The sequence below is a fragment of the Malaya genurostris genome, chromosome 2 (assembly GCF_030247185.1).
Source record: "Malaya genurostris strain Urasoe2022 chromosome 2, Malgen_1.1, whole genome shotgun sequence".
NCBI classification, from domain to species: Eukaryota; Metazoa; Arthropoda; class Insecta; order Diptera; family Culicidae; genus Malaya; species Malaya genurostris.
The window spans coordinates 258,741,105-258,759,722 of NC_080571.1; the positions used below are offsets into that span (position 1 = coordinate 258,741,105).

Sequence of the window (18,618 nt, forward strand, 5' to 3'; positions counted from 1 at the left end):
TTTGTTTCAATAACAACACCAGTTATTTCAACTAAAATATTTGTTGAAATTGAAAGGTATGTGTCCTCACTAATGGACAGCATTTTTTTTTCAAACAGTTAAATTAGTTGTTTCAACCATCGTTTCTGCTAATCGAAAAACAAAAATGACAGTTTAGTTAAAACAACAATCGATTAGCTGTACCAAATTTTAACCAATCGAATTCAGAAAACCAACTAATATTCTGGTTGAAATGGGATCGCGGGTGGTTCCGTGTGTTATCCTATAGAGCGATCAAATTTAAACTTAAAGCTGGGAAAAAATTTATTGATATCTTAATGGTAACAGTCCTTGCTCACGAAGGCATTTCCAACCGTCGTTCTTTGTTGGTTCTGAGTATTTCGGGTGTCTATACGCCCGTTCGCTGCGCGTGATTATGTGATTTTTCGGCAATTCCGACCACTGCATGTGTAGCCGTGTACGTATTATTCACTTTATATGCAACAAACTTCGGCTCGTTGGCCCGAAAAGCGGAGAGCGCGAATTCTAGTCGCGCTCTCCGAAGTCCGGTGTGGCCGTTGTTTTTTTGGTAGTAAGCCAAAAAATGTATTTTTCGGCAACGAAATGCGCGGCCTATGCTATCGTGCACTCATACCTGTGCAGAATACGCACATACTAGCATTAGATGGTGGTGCTGCTGCTTCTGCTGTTGCTGTTGATGATGATGTTATTGTTTCTAATACTCTCTAACACCATCCTGGGGAGGCTTGTCGGTAGCTCTCGCTTACTCGGCCGCTCTCTCACGGGCAGTAAACGCATTTCATTCACACGCATTTTGTCTTTTATTACCCGAGCGCGGTTTTTGTTCTGCCGCCGTCAAACCCACCAGCCAACCCTGGTGCACACAGATACCCATACTCACATAGGCCACTCGTTGTGAAGAGGACTCACAAAAAATACTCTAAGCAGCAGTAGCAGCAGCAGTTGATAGGCTGACAGGCTGGAGGGTTATTTTTTCGGGGGTTTTCGACACCGTGCTTGTGGTGGTGTGTGAGGAGTGCGCTCAGCGCGTTTTGATGGTCGCAGCCTATGGTCGGTGTGTACATGCGGCGTAGTGAGTGACTGCCGGGGCCACGCTCTGCCAAAACGCAGCTTACACTTTTCATATTTGTCTATTCGGCCCTAGCTTTTGGAGGTGCTCGGGAGCAAACCGTGTATTCTGTGTGTGCACTTCGAAGAAAAATCAAAAGAACCAAAAACCGTTTGAACCGACTATTTTGCGCGGAATTTTTATTGGAATAACGAAATTTGCAAATAGAAAAAAGGTGAACTAACAAAACATAAACAAAACACATAGATTCGCAGCATCAACAAAAAATAAAATAAAATTGAAAGTAAGGCAACTGGAGCACGCTATCGACAAAGTGCATTTCGGGCTCAGGATCCGAGAGACAGTTTTGTGATAACCGGGTTTGTTAGTGGATAAAAATTCACTATTGGACATGGAGAGAATAAAATAAGTTTAGTTCATTTAGTAAACAAGTGATTTGCGCAGAACTTGCCGCGTTTTTGCGGCACTGAACCAGTAGCGTTGTGCAACGAACAAGTGAACAGTGTGATCCGGAACCTCAAGATTACGCCAAGTAGCTTCCAAGGGTGGCGGGATATCCATTTTCAGAATCTTGGACCATTCTAACCGTAACATAAGAATCATTGGAAGGAAATTCTGTGTGTGATCCTGAGATATACGATTACCTACGATAGTTTTTATATAGTGAACAGCCATCCTTCACAAACCAGTGCTAAGTTAAAGTAAAACGAGCAGAAGAAAAACCGAACAAAAAAAAAACAGCATAAACCTAGCTTCTGTTCTGCTTTGGGGGTGTTGCACTTTTTCCTCCCCTAACACAGACACACATCAGCAGCCCACTAACGTTCAGTGCCTCGTCCGCCTGGTGGGTGCTGCAGGAGAAATCTGAGTTTTCCGAGTTTGCACAAGTGCAAGGGTGCAACCGGCAGTTCGTTTTCGTGCAGCAATCGAGGAAGTTGTAAACCTGAATTCCGGACCCCGCCAGGCCTTGGCGCAGAAACGCAAGCTGTTCAATTGAACATCCTCCCGTGGGATGGCAAGTGGTTTTGGAAGTTGAATGATAGAAAAAAATTTCCATGTGAAGTTCTAAGGATAGCAATTTGGCGGTTTTCTTTGGTTTCGCGAAAAAAAAGTTTCGGCATAAAAAGTGGTGAAAATTCACAAATTTCGGATTTTTTTAAGTTGTACGAAAAGAGAAAAAAAAAGCGAATAGAAGGTAGTCAACGGAACTTGTCTACGGAGCAGTTAAATTCAAGAGTTTGTAAAGCAAACGAAGAAATCGTAGATTTATAGTCGAACAGCAAAATTTAGCAGTGTGTATAAAAGTGTACATTTTGGAAGTGAATAAGTTTAAAATTAATCATTAGATTGCTATAATCACGAGAGGGAATTAAGAACATACAATTTCCAGCTAGTTTATGTTAGGGAAAAAAATGTTCAATAAAACCAGTAAGGTCAAGTGCTCGCCGATGAAATTCTCGCATAAAATTATCAGTTCTGCAGGAAGCTGCATCAACCGCAGCGGCAGCAGCAGCAGCAGTAGCATCAGTCGCAGCAGCAACGGCATTTACATGAACGTCCAGCGTTGCAGCAGCCGCAGTTTTCAATGAATGGCTAATATCCAACCGGAAGTTGCCAAGGAACAACCAACCCGACCAAAATTACAAATGTGAAGCTCGATGTAGAACTTTTCGATCGAAAAACATAACGTAGAAGCACACCTTTCGGTTCAAAATTAACATTTTCGGCTTAGTAAAAGAACGCAAACGCGGTACAGTTTGATATCAAAATTTCTCTAAACAGAAATCTATTTTGAAAACGAAAATACACCCAAAACAAACGAAGTTTATCAATTGGTTATCAAAAAAAAATCATCCAAAAGTTTTAGTAGAGCTCTGCGCTTGTTTCGGTTCGCGTTGACAAAATAGACGGGCTTTCGAAAATACGAGTGCAGCTGTTCGAGATTTTGTGAAGGTAAGGATTTTTTTTTGAATTCAGTCTCTTCTAAGGTTTATTGCAGTTAATGTGAAATATTCGAAAATTATTGTAGGTGACATTCGAAGTGTATTTTCAAGGAACTTTGTTTTTGAATATTTTTAAGTTTACATTGTTGGTTGAAAACATAGCTGATTTTTCTTGAAAGTGACTTCGCTGGTAGAAACCTGATGTATTGAAAAACAGTTTAATTTTCTCTCATTTTAACTAAGTTTCTAAACTACTTTGCTTTCCTACTACCTGGCTATACGATATAAATGTAATGAATATGAAGGGTTATGTTTTCAGTGATTAGTTTAGCAAACCATACTATAATATCACTCCTTTAACAAAAATTTCACTTTCCAACAAAAACTGCTAGAAACACCAAAATTTATTATCAGTCTCAAAAATGAAAAGTGTGATTTGCTGCTTATAATAACTATTTCAGACATACGACACAAATTGTGAGCGATTAATGAAAAGTTCATGTTTTATTACGATCGATTTAAAAATCGTATACAATTTAGTGTTCCTTTCGTTTCGGACTTTTATGGTCGCTCGCTACTTCTAAGACTTCCATAGTCGGTATCAATAAACCAGTGGGATTTTTTCAGATTTCTCGTATCTTTTCCGTAGTGACTATTTTGAAGCAACCACACTCATAAATTTGTTACTCTGGAACCGAGAATTGAATTCGGATAATGTGAAATCGCAGCGTACGATGCAAGGCAACATTTGAATCGAAGTTCGAGCAAACTGGAATCTATAAGATATCGCTGAGGGTTTAATTTCGGAGTTTTTGACCACTGTTCCTGGGACTCTCTAAACCAAAACATGGGACCGGCAGCCGAAGTAAATGTTTGCTGATTTACTTTGGCTGTCGGTCCCCGGTTTTGGTTAGGAAAAAAAAAAATTGGAAAATTTGTTCCAATTGTACATATTTTGTATCGTCGCAGCGACTATATTAAGACTGTTTAAAACAATTAAAGCTCACTGGCATGTAATTACGGAACCGGGTATCGGGTCCCTGTTTTTAGCCCCGGACCAAACGGCTCCAAAAAATTATAAACTGGGCTAAATAAAAACATGATTAATTAATTAATCGGGTATTGATTACGTATCCCCCGCATTAAAAATACTCAAGTGTACACAATTCTATAAGGAGAGCAAAACAATGGAATTTACGAAAGACAGCAACTTTGTACATGAAATCAGGATATACACTATACACGTTTGTATGGAAGATAATGCTATAGCAGTACGTGTTTCTTTAGCTGGACACGATGAATTTCTATTTATTTCTGGAGATGCTATCGTTTTTATACAAGATGTATGGCCGAATTATTTCTTGGTATCCCAAAAGTCATACGCATGTGTTTGAAGAAAGCTATACCTTCTTGTATGCCTCTCGGCCAATACACAAGGCTCCCGTGTACATCATTGGTAGCCTATGACTATTAGCTGCATACATAATTCGTTATGAAGAAAACCTTTTCTTTGTCCAAAACTCAACTTTAAATTAAACTATTTCGGCTTTGACTCATCAGTGCATAGCAGTTGAAATTGAACTGCCTGATGCAAAACGCGGCAGTTCAATTTAAATCGCTATGAAGACTTGAAGTTTCTGCTATTTGCAGAACACCTTTGATTTACATCGAAGTGCAATGCCTATACTGACGTGCCGAACAAAATCGTGTCGTTATTTCTGCATTCAAACGTTCAGCAGCTAGTACATTTTTTGTTCTCTGTTTTGTTTATTAATTTGTGTGTGAGAATATGTTTCACTTTAGTTACAATTTTCACAAACAAACCTAACAAATACACATAACCAATCAACCAATTAGAACGATATTCAGAAGTTTCCAGTTTTATTTATATTCACGTCATCCAGTTATGTCTCTGACATTACCCACTCTACTATTTTTTTGGTTCTCTAAAACGTTGGTTGTTTCTTTACTTATATGCTTCAATCGGTGTGATTTAATACTGTTCGGAAATATCATGCGAAAACCAGTTGCAATCCACCTAGTGATGTTCCTAACTTATGGTGATTACGAAACCGGAAACCAAGGGCCGATATATGCAAAGTGAGTCATCATGAGATTTGGTCATCAACTTGTAAGATCTACAAATTTGATTTTTTTAGACCTGTTTGTATATCTCGTTCATACTTTGCTTCCCAGAATGTTTGTTTGCAATTTCCAATACTTATTGAGCGGTAATTCCGGAACCTGAAATCGAATTCATATAAAATTGAATAACAATTTATAGTACTATCGGACCATTCATTTGGATCTAAGCATGCAAAAATCCATTTCTGTGAAGTCGATGTGAGTTTAGTTCTGATGTTTTTTGACCACTACTTCCAGTGCATCCTGATCCGGATTTCAAGGATCAGTAATGTCGAAGTTAATTTTTTTGGCCCATTTTTGAAATGTTTGGATAGCGATTAGCACCATTAAAGAAGGTGTCAAGCGATTATAAATATACTTTCCTACTCAGTGATTGAGCGGAAGAAGAGGTATAAAGCGAAAACACTAATGTTTGAGGGACAGATAAGATGTTTGGATGTATGATATCGGTCAGGTGGCGGCCAGGACTTTAGGATCTTGCATACAGACATGAGTTTGCGGATGTTCTTTGAAAAATACTTCTGTTGTTTCCGGAACCGATAATCGAGAACCGTTACAAGGATCAACTGATCAGAGCTGAAAATTTCGCTTTTGTTTACATTGTCACTTATAAAAACAAACTCTTAAAATTGATGCTTTTGACACTCTGTTATTTCGGAGCAGGGAGTCGGATCCGAATAAAATCCAGAAGTTTATTAGGGTAAGAAGACCTTGCATTTGAATTTATTATGGTGCACATCGGATAAGCCATCTCTAAGAGATGAGAATTCTCATTTATTTCATATTTTTGCACATATCACATCGTAATTCCGAAGCCGGGAACCGGGTTCTGATAAAATTCAATTTCTCGCTATGTCATCATAAAACCTTTGATTTGAATCTAAGTTTGTGTGAATTGTTACCGCTATTAAGTAAAAATTTAGTCCACATTTCCCTTCTATATATACATACACACCTACACTGGTATTTTGCTATTTCGACGAATGGTGTAAGACATACGGGCCTCCAGACGTCGATTAAAAAATTGGTTTTCACTGTCATCGCATATCTTTTCTATGTGAGAAAGGCTGAGAAACACATGCAGTTGAATAGAGTTTAACGAACCATAAGGAAAATAAACCATTCGCATCCTCTCATTTTGCTACTTGTGCCGCAAGCGCAAAGTCGACGCCGCTCTTATGATAAACTGCATTAGACTTGCTCATAGATCTCTGCAAATAAATCGTAGATTGTTTTTGCATTGGAAACTTGAGGAAAGAGTTAATTTCCTGGAACTGTAAGGTATGCCTCATAAGTTCTAATCACTTTTCCGGTACAGATAGCAGATCAATCTAAATGATGCTTCTAAATTGTTGAAATAAATATGGAAACTAAAATGAATAGGGATACGGTAGTAGATGCGATGCAGGGAGTCTTTTTTTTGTGGAAAACAATGCGCTAAGGTTAAATTTTTGGATACTGAAATGTTTTATAGGACAGCGAAGATTTCATAGTATGTTTATTACATAATTTAACATTTTCATATTTTTTTACACATTGACTGAACATTCTTACGCTTGGTTGGAATCGGAAGGAGAATAGGATCCATAGCATAGGTAAAATTGTTCGGCAATTTGGGCGGTGGTAGAGGTAATTCTTCCTCAGATGCACCTGTTTCCTAAGACTCGGTGGTAGATATTGAGACTAAATCCGCGGGTACAGTTCCTTCAATGTTGAGGGATTTTGAATCAAGATCAGTTTGTCTTCTTGATCGGAATTGCCGGGAGTAGAAATAGCTGTGTAGGACAGAGAAATTTTACTCCTACCAAGTGAAAACACTTCTGTAGTTGCTTTTACCTTTCTTTGGAATCTTCAGATAACTTCGACTCACTTAGCGTTACACTTTGACTGATTTCGTCATGATGAATAGTTTTACCAATGGCAATAGAAGAACAAATCCATAGCAAAACAAAGAAAATATTCGACACCATCATATTTGCTTCTTTGTGGTTTGACAGAAATTGCATAATTCATAGAGCGCCTACTATTGTTGTATCGATTTATCTATGTCAAATTTTTAGGAAAAACGTTTCTGTCGTTTTTGCTTGATGCAAAACTTAACCCAATTTTCACCTTATTTGCTGTCGAATCGATTGTTTGAAGTAACTTTCGAACCAAGTTCCAACGTCATTGAACTGAAATTCGAGTTAGTTTCGATTCCAATCTCATATTGGATTCACTCACTCTCTCGTTACTAAGTGCAAACGCAACTCAGTTTTGTGAAAACTGTTCGAAGAAACTACTCTTAGTTTTTCAAGCGGTGAATTTCTTCGAATTTTGAATAAGGTTAATGTCAGCGTGAGCGCGGAACGCGGAGCGAAACGAAGCGATTCAAAGCGAAGCGATGCGAAAACAGTACATCGCATTGAATCGCTTCGCTTCGGTCCGCGTTCCGCGCTCACTCTGACATCAACCTAAGAATAGCAAATGGCTGCTTGCACTTATTTTCGACACCGGTGTGATTGAGTAACAAACAGCATCAATTGAGGTGATTTCAAACTGCATTCCTACACGAAGACGAAATAATAATCAACGATTGTGGTTTTTACCTACTTTTGATTTATTTTTAAATGTTACTTTTCATTGTTATCAGCAAACAATTAGCAAAAATAACCAGGCAGTTCAATACGCGAAGTTGAAATTAGGTAACCTCTTTAACTCAAAGTTGAATAAACAAAACTCAACCGTTGAGTAAATTTTTAAGTACTTTTTTATATGTGATTGGTTTATATACGATCTGCTGAATGCAAAATTCGGATAAATGCAACTTAGTTGGGTATTTTTGATTGCAAAAACCGGTATTTTTAATTGCAAAAACCGGATAAAAACATTGAGTTCAAAAACCGAACAAAGGATTTTGCAATGCATAAATTGTTTGAAAACGACTTTTTTGGCAAGAATTAGGAAGAGAAACTTTGAATGCAAAAACCGGACAACAATTTCCAAAACAAATGATTTTATCCGGTTCTTGCATCCATTATAAAAACCGCCACACGAAAATTTTTCAACTTCTTTGTATAGACGCCAAACAAAAACTAATACGATATGCGTCAAAATTTGACAGAATGTGTATAAAAGTGTTGCCAACGTTGGGAGAATAAAAGTTTACCGATTGTATGTGAACTCAGAACTCATACCCATTGGTCCGTCTGATAACTGAGAGTTCGTTACATTTGACGTAACAATCGTCATCGGACAGGAAACGTAATCGTTTCAATTCGTCGTTTATTTCCTGACATCATTTCGAACAGTACTGTTCCGTGTATTTTTGCCACCGAGAAAGATTTCTAAAGTTTATGAATTTATTATCAGATCTGAAATTGCACACGACAGCTAATTTCAAAAACGCACATTTTATTGGCCTCGGGGCTTTTTATTCAACCAGTTTTCCGTGAGTCCGATTTTCTACCACAAGTAAAGACCGAGAAATTAAAAAAAACGTATTGGCCTACTGTAACACCGGTCTACGCGGCATGCTGCGTGAATGTGTGTTTTTTTGGCACATGACGCGTTCAAAGATTTATTTTCGTGGGTCGAGTGCAGTCTCGAGATAATAAAAAAAAAATGCGCACACTTACGCACTGTTTACGCGGAATGCGCGATATCTGACCGTTTCTATACACACGTTTGATAATTATACTACTTTTCGTGATAGCCTCACAAATCCTATGATCACGTGCGCGTGTGTGTGTGTGCGAGGGGCTATTTCGCACACCTAAATGTCAGACGCAGATTGCAAACGCATGTTTTTTTATTTTCGTTTACTGTCTTCCAACCCATTGACCAACCTTCTTCCATCAGTAGGAAAGTCGGGGAGGGGGGGTTTGTTCGGTCGGATGATTAGGTGGTTTTGCTTGGAACTGATTCAGGTGTAGGCAGAACGGTTTACATTAGCACCCCCAGCTGCTGCGTGAGAGCAAGTGAAAACCAAAGAATGCGCAAAATGGGCGATGGACGACTCTCACGGAGCGGAAATCGGTACTGCGGGAATAGTTCTTATTGTTTTTGGGCGGTAAATTACTAATATTCTAAATGGAATACCAAAATTATTAATCATCTGAATTACTTTGCATTCGTCAATAACTTTCAGATATCAGAGTTTCCGGTGGTTAGCTTCATCTGATATAGGAAATTCTTTCGGGGGTGCGTTTAGTGTGGGAGGTACGAGTTTTGCTTCGGTAATACACGTGGCTTCTAATACTCTAACGGTGTAGGCAAGTGATAAGGAACAATACTTGTCGGTATCAAGCCACGGTAAGTTGCAAGTTGCTTTGGGAATCATTTCGAACGTAGTTATCAAGATTCGCTACGTCGGTTATTTCGCTACGAAAGAAGTTCGAATTCTTGCATCACACTTTTGGTTGTAATGCACTGCAGCTTCCGTAATACTTATCAAGCTTCTGATGCGTAGTCTGTTATTTTAAGTGTTGATTTATAATGGCGCTACTCTGGGCCAAGGTTGTATGTGTCACTGCTCTTGGCAAGCAGCCGTCGTATGTTCAGCTCCTGAACTGGAAGGACCCCAGTAATCGAATGCATTTGATCAGATCGTGATGCATTCCAAACCGAACTTGATTTGACTTGTGGTGTTTGAAACAATCAGTTACTCGTTGTGTGGTTTCAAGCTATCCACCATATATTTGGAATTGACGCTCAATCTAATACCCAAATTGCGAACTAATATATTCGTCCTGAAATTATCAATTTTGTTTGAAACTTGCCGTACCTAGCAGCTACAGTCCTGAGCTTTACTGTATACAACATACGTCTACAACTAGCTCAGTCCATGGCTGCTTTTCGCCAGTCACTCAAGGCACGGATACTACTTAGATCTTCCTCCATTTGGTCGACTTAGCTTGATCACTGCGCTCCTCTTCTTCTACTTCTTCTTGTCCCAACCGGATCAGATCCAAGAATTGCTCTCTCTAGGTTCCTGTCCGTCAATCGAACAGCATACCCAGCTTTTAGTAGCCGTCTGATTTTTAGTGTTCTGGAGAAACAATCCCACACCTAATAATTTTAAAACATGATAAAAGCAATTCCTTGTTCAATCACTTGTCTCATCCCATCTAAACAATGTCGTAATGCCCAAGCATAACATTTTTTCTACTGTCTATGCTTTCCAAATGGTCCTGAATATTATTAGATTGAATAGATTCAAAAAGCTGTTAAAGATTATCAGTGTTGACTATTGTAAATAAACAGAAAATAGTGTGAATATGAGCGATCTCGGTAAAAGAAAATCTGTTGAGTATTTTGTTTTCATTCACAACTGATGAACTCGCACTCCTCTTACAAATTGTGAAAACGAAATGCATGTTCATTTTACTACACATACTGAACAGCAGCTACAATCGTATTCTTTCTTTCGTTCCAAAGTAGTTCTGAAGTATAGTAACGTTGATTTATCATATTTTAGACACTCTTTATGGACAAATTTCATAGATCTTCGTTGTACTAAAGAATGAAAATAAAAATAAAAATTCGAGCCGATGATATTTCAGTTTTGTCGGGCCATAGGGAAACGAATGTTATTCGCATTTCAACAAATTTGCGACTCAGTTTATTTTTTGTTTCGATTACTATCACTCATGAAAAAAAACGATGGTGAGACGGTTGGATTGGATCTTTTAATAAAACGAAAACGAAACGGTCACATGTTAAAGTCTGTTGAAAAACAATGTTTAACGTTGTAATAAGTGGTTCAACTGCATTCGAGTTCAATTTTGTTCATATTAGACACTTTAAATTTCATTTAAATTCGAAGGATGAATTTTTTTTCGTAATTTACGATATTGATCAAAATTCATGTTCAAAAACAGCAAATTACATAATCAGTTATCCATTTAAACTGTAGTCTTTTCCCCTAGAGGAGCATTGTCAGAAATTTCTTGAATAGTTCAAAAAAATATTGAATTACAGTTGGTCTGATTGATTTGGTGTTGGGTAATACTTAACACTGGTAACACTGTACAATCCTGTTTTTATACAACTAGTGGTGTAATAATGTTTTCCTCAAATTACTCATATTTTCCTAAATACTATGAAGAATTTTTCGAGAAACTTTTTATTTATTCTTGAATAAAAACAAAAGTTAAATCCGATCCGTGGTCAGAGTTATTGACCATCATTTCCGGTTTTGCCGGAATCCAAGCACCAATTTAGCAGAAATCGGCTCGTTTAGCCAGCAACTGGGACAAAGTTCAATCTGAAAAAGTTTTGATCTAAGTTTAGAAGAATTTTTCCGTATTTTGCACCGTCGCTCTAAATGACGGTATGGAATTCTAAACACACTCTGTTATACCGAAACCGGAAGTTGAATTCGGATGAAATTTTCTTTCATTTTAGCCTGAGTTTGCAAAAATCGGTACTTCCGGAACCGGAAACTGGGAAATTATATATCGGAACTCAAAATGGGGCGGGATGGGTTAGTTGATGTCTTTTACGCAGCCCACCTGGGATCGATCCCCAACCCCGCACATAGGGTAAAAAAGCTTTTCTGGCCTGAAGAGACATCTGGCCTTAAGGTTAAAACTCTATAAGGTTAAAACTCTATAATTGAAACAAAAAAATTTTATTTTGGTCATAACAAAACATGCACAATGAGAACTAGCTAGCCGAAAGAACTTTATTCGTTTTTACATCACCACGTAAAAAAATACTCGTGAAATTGATTTTTTTTCACTTATCACTCTCTAAGTTCGGAACCGGAAGTCGTATTAAGATAACATACTATAGTGTTGTATGGGATCTTAAGACCTTTCATTTGAATCAAAGTTTGTAAAAAATGGTTCAGCCGTCTCTGAAAATTGAGTGCATATTTTTGCAAGTTTTTGCACATATCACCCTGTAATTCCGGAACTGGAAGTCGGATCCGGATGAAATTCACTAGCGCTCTATGGAAAAGTAAGATGTTTTGAGTGAATCTCAGTTTGTTATAATCAATGTAGCCTTCTCCGAGAAAATCAAGCATATTTTTTGCACATTCACACACACACACACACACACACGACGCTTCTTTTCTGTGCATCTATGAAGATGTAAATTCACACGATTTTTTTAAAGTGTGAACGTTTTCACATACGGTTTGTAGACACAAAAGCATTGTTTTGAAAATGAAGTCGCACCATGACATAGAACCACTCGGAGTGAGTCGTTCAACAATAAGTACACAGAGAAAAAAATGGAAATTACTAGTGACGTGAAACTGCGTATGCCTTTACAATAACGAAATTAGGTAATTAATGGGCTTTTACATGAATAACCTAAATCTGTGTTACAGGAACGTGGAAAATACATCAAAATACATGATTGATGAATTAAATCAACTGTAAAAATACGTGATTTGATACTCAGATAAGTCGGTTTCAGAAGACGTGAATTCACAAGGTTTTTTTTTCAAAGTGTGTAGTTTTTTAAAACACTTTCGGGATCAGTCGACGCTTGATCGGAGACCAGGATCTGCCAGCAAACGGAACGGTAATTTCAAATCCCAGCGATAAGCAGTTCTTAAGTTGATTTGTGAAACCCGAACCATGTAGGTAAAAAGGATTATGTGGCTAAAAAGATCAAAGCGTGGTATATTATGAGTGAAGAAAGCTACAGAACTGAGATCGTTCATGGTAATAAAAACCATAAATAGGAACGAGAAGTAGGAAAGCCGGTCGAAAAGAAGAGCGCGAAAACTGTACGACAAATGACTGACCAAATATGACTGTCTTGTTACGGATGACGAAGAAAGTGTGAATCTAGCTTCCTGGTTCTGAACTTCATAACGCATTATAATGTGACAAGGTCAACGATAATTTCAAGACCAAATAGTGGCTGAAGTTCTCTGTTTGGTAGACTGTTTGTAGCTGTGGTTTAAGGAACAAATTCTACAAAACTACAGGTACGATTGACCTTACGTTAACGAGAGTCTGCTTAAACGGTTACTACACAGTTCGATTCACAACTCGGACAAGCTTTACTGACCGTAAAGGCTACTAACTATTAGGGTAGAACGTTATAAGAAAAACCCTTCTTAATCCATCTAGTGGTGTAATAAAGCCTTTCTCTTTCCATTTACATAATCTCATTAAACATTAGTTAGATTCTATCCTCGACCATATTAGTATAGTGAGCTTATCATATAACCTTATAGTAGCTTTCAAACGAGTCTAAAACTTTCAAACTCGATTCTTTTATCTCCGAGAAATTTTGAAAAGCACTGGAAATTGTCGGTTGCGTCACATATAACATTACATCTCTCGAACCGGAAATGTTCGCCATAACGCTTCCAAATTTGATTGACATAGTTTACTTTCGGATAAGTTTATCGAAATCCGTTGAGTCACCTTCGCGAAAATACAGCCGATGAAGTTACAACCATTTGATTTTCGAACTTCATCCAAAATTCAATAGTAACGTCCAAACGAGCCTAGTTGTGTAGAAATCGGCTGAGTTATCTTTGAGAAAATTGAGCGGCAAAAAAAACAACGCGTCGCTTACGTCATTTATACCATTACATCTCCAGAACCAGAACTGACAGCCATTTGAGCTTCGAATTTGATTAATCGTCCAATAGTAGCTTACGAACGAATCGAGATTTGTTAAAATCGGCTCAGCCATCTCTGAGAAGATTTAGCGGTGAAAAAAAAACAACTCGTTTGGTCGCTTTCGTCATTTATACCATTATATCTCCAGAACCAGAATTGACAGCCATTCGAGCTTCGAATTTGAATAATCGTCCAATAGTAGTTTTCACACGAATCGAGATTTGTTAAAATCGGCTCAGCCATCTCTAAGAAAATTGAGCGGTAAAAAGTAATGGCCACTTTGACTGCCAGTTTCGGACCAGCTCGTGATTGGTTGAAATTGACATAAGCAAGTACAAATTGGTGAAATTAATATTACTGCAGGGTGGTAGAAAAAGTGTTGTCAGTTTCGTCGGTAACAATGTAGTTTGATATTGCATATTTTGTTTTTCGGATCATCTTTTTAAAACTATTAATTTCAATGGGATTTAAGTTCAATTTGTTTTTAAGTTTTGTAAAAGTGGAAAGTATCCGAGTATGTTTAACAATCACTGGATGATGCAAATAAAAAGCCTGAAATCACGAAGTGTGATATGGACGAGAATATTGATCATGTTAGTATTTTTCTCAAATTGAATATTTTGTATACTTTAGTTAATAAAGCTGCAAACATTAATTACTCAAAAATGTGTTTTAGAACAAATTTATAAAACTGTTTCAACCAAACGTTTTTTTTCAAAACAAGCATCTGATCAAAATGAATTCAGAGCTATATTTTTTACTGATATATCATTTGTCTAAAGTGTTTTCAAATGCATGTTATAAGTGGAGAAGCTTTTTAGAATGAATAATTTTCTCTAATGGAAACAGTGATCGCGAGGAATGTATTATTTATATCAGAGAGCAACCGGAATAAGAAGAGAAATATTTTTCTGGAAAAAAAGAAGTCAGTTGTCTGGTCCTGTCCTAGGTTGCGAGTTGTTCAAATGAACTTAGGCGTGTAAAAATGGCTCTTACTTTTCGGGACAGTCTTTACTGAATGCATTGCATACCAAACATTAGCTAATATAATCCGGAATGGTAGACTTGCGTAAATTTTTTTCTTCACTGTCTTTGCAACCAGATGTGAAAGCAATGCTGAATTTATTGAGAATCAAATATTAACTTTTATACCGTGTGGATCAGAGAAAAAGTGCTGGAATTTATTTTTTTAATAGTTAATTGTCATTGCAGTATTTCGCTTCCCCTACACTTGCCAATAACGAATGGGACTTTTCTTCGAATGATTGATTAAGGAAACATTTTTATCATTGTTCTCGAAAGAATTTAGTTTTGTCGTTGCTGTGAAAAAGCAATTTTCTTTTCTTTTCGGGAAACAGATTTAGATTTAGAAAAGTCAATTCTATTAAGCTGTATCAGAACTAGTTGTTAAGTACAGTTTAAAAAGCACGAATCTTAGCATAAAAATAGTCAAATTAAAAATCCCAAAAAAAAGTTGCAACGAATCATTTTGAGGTACTTTCCTAAATCATGCCGTCGGTAATGATTCATCCACATTTTTCGGTTGAATTGCGGCAGTCGGGCCAGAATGAAAAATTGCATTGTCGAAAAACCCGAACCGACGTCGTGCAGCGTCATCAGCAACGAATGGAGCCACCGACAAAAAAAAAACTGTAAAGAGAACCAAACACGTAAACGTTGTTAGGCGGTTGTTATGCAATGCCCGGTCAGAGATAATTTCGATCGGATTTGTTGTAGTGACGAAAGTCGTGAGTAAGAGGGGGTAAGAGCAGTAGGAACGAATTTTTACCAACCTCTGATTCATTTGGATACGAGGCAGGGCCGGCAAACAAGTTGATATATTCAATTAGCTTGGCGATTTGTGCAATGCATTCAGCGGTGTCTTAGGAGGTCTAATTTACTATTCTAGCTAACCCCATTTCGAGTCTAATTCCGTTTCCCATCATTTTCAGCGAGGGGTGAAAGTGCATCGTCGATTAGAATATTCAAACGAGGACCTTCTGGGTACACGTTGATGGTGCTCGCTCATTACGACGTGAAATGCCTGTTTGGCGTTGGAAGAAATGAAAACAAACGGATCCAATTGGAATCGTTTGGGAACGAGTTCCGGGTGGAATGTTTATCGACTAAGAAAAGCTAGGGGAGAGTTATGCAGGAAGTGACCGCGTACCTTGCATATGTACATACTGCCGCTGCCATTGTAAGCCACTCGCCGTTTGAATTGCTTCCTGGGTGCAGGAGCTGCTGACGCTACGAAGCAATCTAAACCGGGAGCGAAACACGCGGATATTCATTCGTGGCTTGCGGGGCTAGTTTCGCCTATGCATCATGGACGCAGAAATGAAGGGAATAATTTCCCGATTAGCATATGAAAGGGACGAATCATGAAAGGCTTTTGCATTTCTAATTTTTTCTTCCCTAATTTCTAATTTTAATTTTTCTCAGGGAAGTAGCACAAGGGAACCGAGTGAGACCGTGACCTGTGGAGAAAGCCACGCTCGGTTGTTTGTTCCCCAAAAGCCGATGCGTGTCAAGGTGCCACGCTTGAGTTGCAACGTAATTTAAGCGCTTTTTTAAGACGATAATAATGTGAGTTTTTAATAGCAACGAAGAAAACAATATAATGTTTTGTTCTATTTACTAAACGTTTCCCTCAACCGATCAGCTTTTTGTTAGCTGCTTCCAAGCAGCAGTTTCATCGAACGCAATAATACCAACAACGCAATTGCGCTGCAATATCTGCGAAGAAAGGCATCGACCTAATCAACATCAGGATCATATCACCCTCTTATCCGATATCCGACATTATTTTCACTACTTTTTTTCCCACCGGCTTGCACATCCCTCGGCCGATGCATTTGTTGTACGTGCATGCATCTTTCGTGTTTTTTTCTCTTCTTTTCACTTTGGCCGCGCATGCCATTTCACCCCAGCAGGCTGTCTGTGCCCTGACAGCTTTCGCCCTCTTTCTGCTAGCTATCCTTCTTCTATTGATGTTTTATTTCCGATTCCTTCAGTCCCTTTGATCTAGCCTGCAGCCTACGGCAAGTGCGTTCGTTGTTCGTTGCTTTCTGATACGCACTGGCGCTGGACGTCAAAGGGCAATGAACTGCAGTTAACTGTCAGGCCGTTCTGTGCATTGCATCCCAAGGGGATCCGATACAGGACACGTGCGATGCTGAGCTTTCTGCATTCACAGGCAGTTCTGACTCTGTGTCTCTGTGTGTTGGTGTGAGTCAGTGTACCCGATTGAATGCGTTTTATGTTTGTACGATGACGCTCTCTGCTACTGCTGCTGTCGTCCTTATTTCACACTATATCTTTTGTTGATCTGATTTTTTAATCAGTGATGACTTTGTCTTGCTTGGGAAACTAATTTGTCATATGTTGAATAGAATTTCAGAAAGCAATTTCTTGGCATGTTGGTTTTATCAATTTGAAATATAGATAGGCTCTAATAACATGGAAAAGGTTATTTTTGTTCAAAATCGGCTTAGCTATGAGAAATGTGAGTTCATATGTTTTGAAATTTTTCGCACATATTACCCCGTAATTCTGAAACCGGAAGTCGGATTCAGATAAAATTCAATAACATTCTATGGAAAATCAAGGCCTTTCATATTAATCTAAGTTTGTTAAAGTCGATTCAGCCAAATCCGATCAAATAAAGTGCATATTTTTTTGCACATACACTCACGGAGATTTTGCAAACTCAACGAACTGAATCGAATGGTTTATGGACCTCGGCCCTCCGAGTTAATTGGCTTTCACAGTGATTACGTATCGTTTCTATAGAAGAAAAGCAAAAAACGTACAAGTCAAATAAATATAAACAAACCATTTTTTGGTGTGATAATGCCCTTCTCGTGTCGTTCAAACAATCTCATTGAAATGAATTTGTTTTCATTAAGATAATTTATGACACGAATTGAGGCAGTTTTTTGACACACATTCAATCAGGTTGAATTGGGTAGTTCACAAAAATGTGCCTCAGCGCTTACGTCGCATATTTGTCATAATTCTCGAAACCAAGAGTATCATCATTGATTACTTTCAGAAAAAATTGCGCAGATAGAAAAAATGCGATTTGTCGGTAAAGTCATTTCTACCAGAACCTGAAGTGACAACCAGTTGTTCTTCAAACTTGAACCACAACTCAATAGAAGCTTTTAGAGAGCTTAGGCTTGTTGAAATCGGTTGAGATATCTCCGAGAAAACTGTGCGAAGATTAGCTAATTTCTTAAAAATTGTAAAAAAAATAAAATTCTCCAGTTCGTAGGTCTAGTAAATTGAAAACCATACAAACTCAAATCGGATACACCGGTGCTCGGAAACCGGTTCCGGGAGTACCGGAAACAGTAATCAAAAACTAAAAATCAAAATAAGGGAACAATCTTCTAAATTGTACTCAAAACTATTCCATTATATAGTTTATGTAAGTTGCCGACCATTCGAACCGACTTTGGCTATACCGGTCTCCGGAATGCGGTTCCGGAAGTACTGCAAATATGGATCTAAATTTGTCTCAAAACTGTTTAAATATTTACTTCCAGTCTCCAATATCTTGTTCCGGAACTACTGGAAAAAATGGTCAAAATCTTCCGAACTTTTTAATCGGAACTAGAAGTCGAGGGGCTGGAGTCCACTAGGAGATTGGTATTATCTTTCTCCGGACAGTACCAGCTTAGGTGCCGTGTGGAATCCGGCGGAAAAAAAGGCGGGTGGGTAATGTCAGAGACATAACACGAAAACAAATGACATGTTCCTTAACACTTCCGAATATCAATTAGTTGATCAATTGTATGAATTATGCAAGAATTCCTCTTTCTCGCATTTTTCGCAAAAAACTAAGACGGCTTCACTT

General features: G+C 38.0%; 1 protein-coding gene across 1 annotated transcript in view; it reads left to right on the forward strand.

The window, feature by feature from the left end:
• The first annotated feature begins 1,129 nt into the window (after positions 1-1,129).
• The window catches only part of LOC131429679 (zinc finger protein chinmo), a 200,650-nt gene continuing 183,161 nt past the window's right edge, over positions 1,130-18,618 (forward strand). Inside the window, exon 1 of the mRNA XM_058593968.1 lies at positions 1,130-3,043. The gene's annotated coding sequence lies outside the window, so the exon portion shown is untranslated. The remainder of the gene's footprint in view (positions 3,044-18,618) is intronic.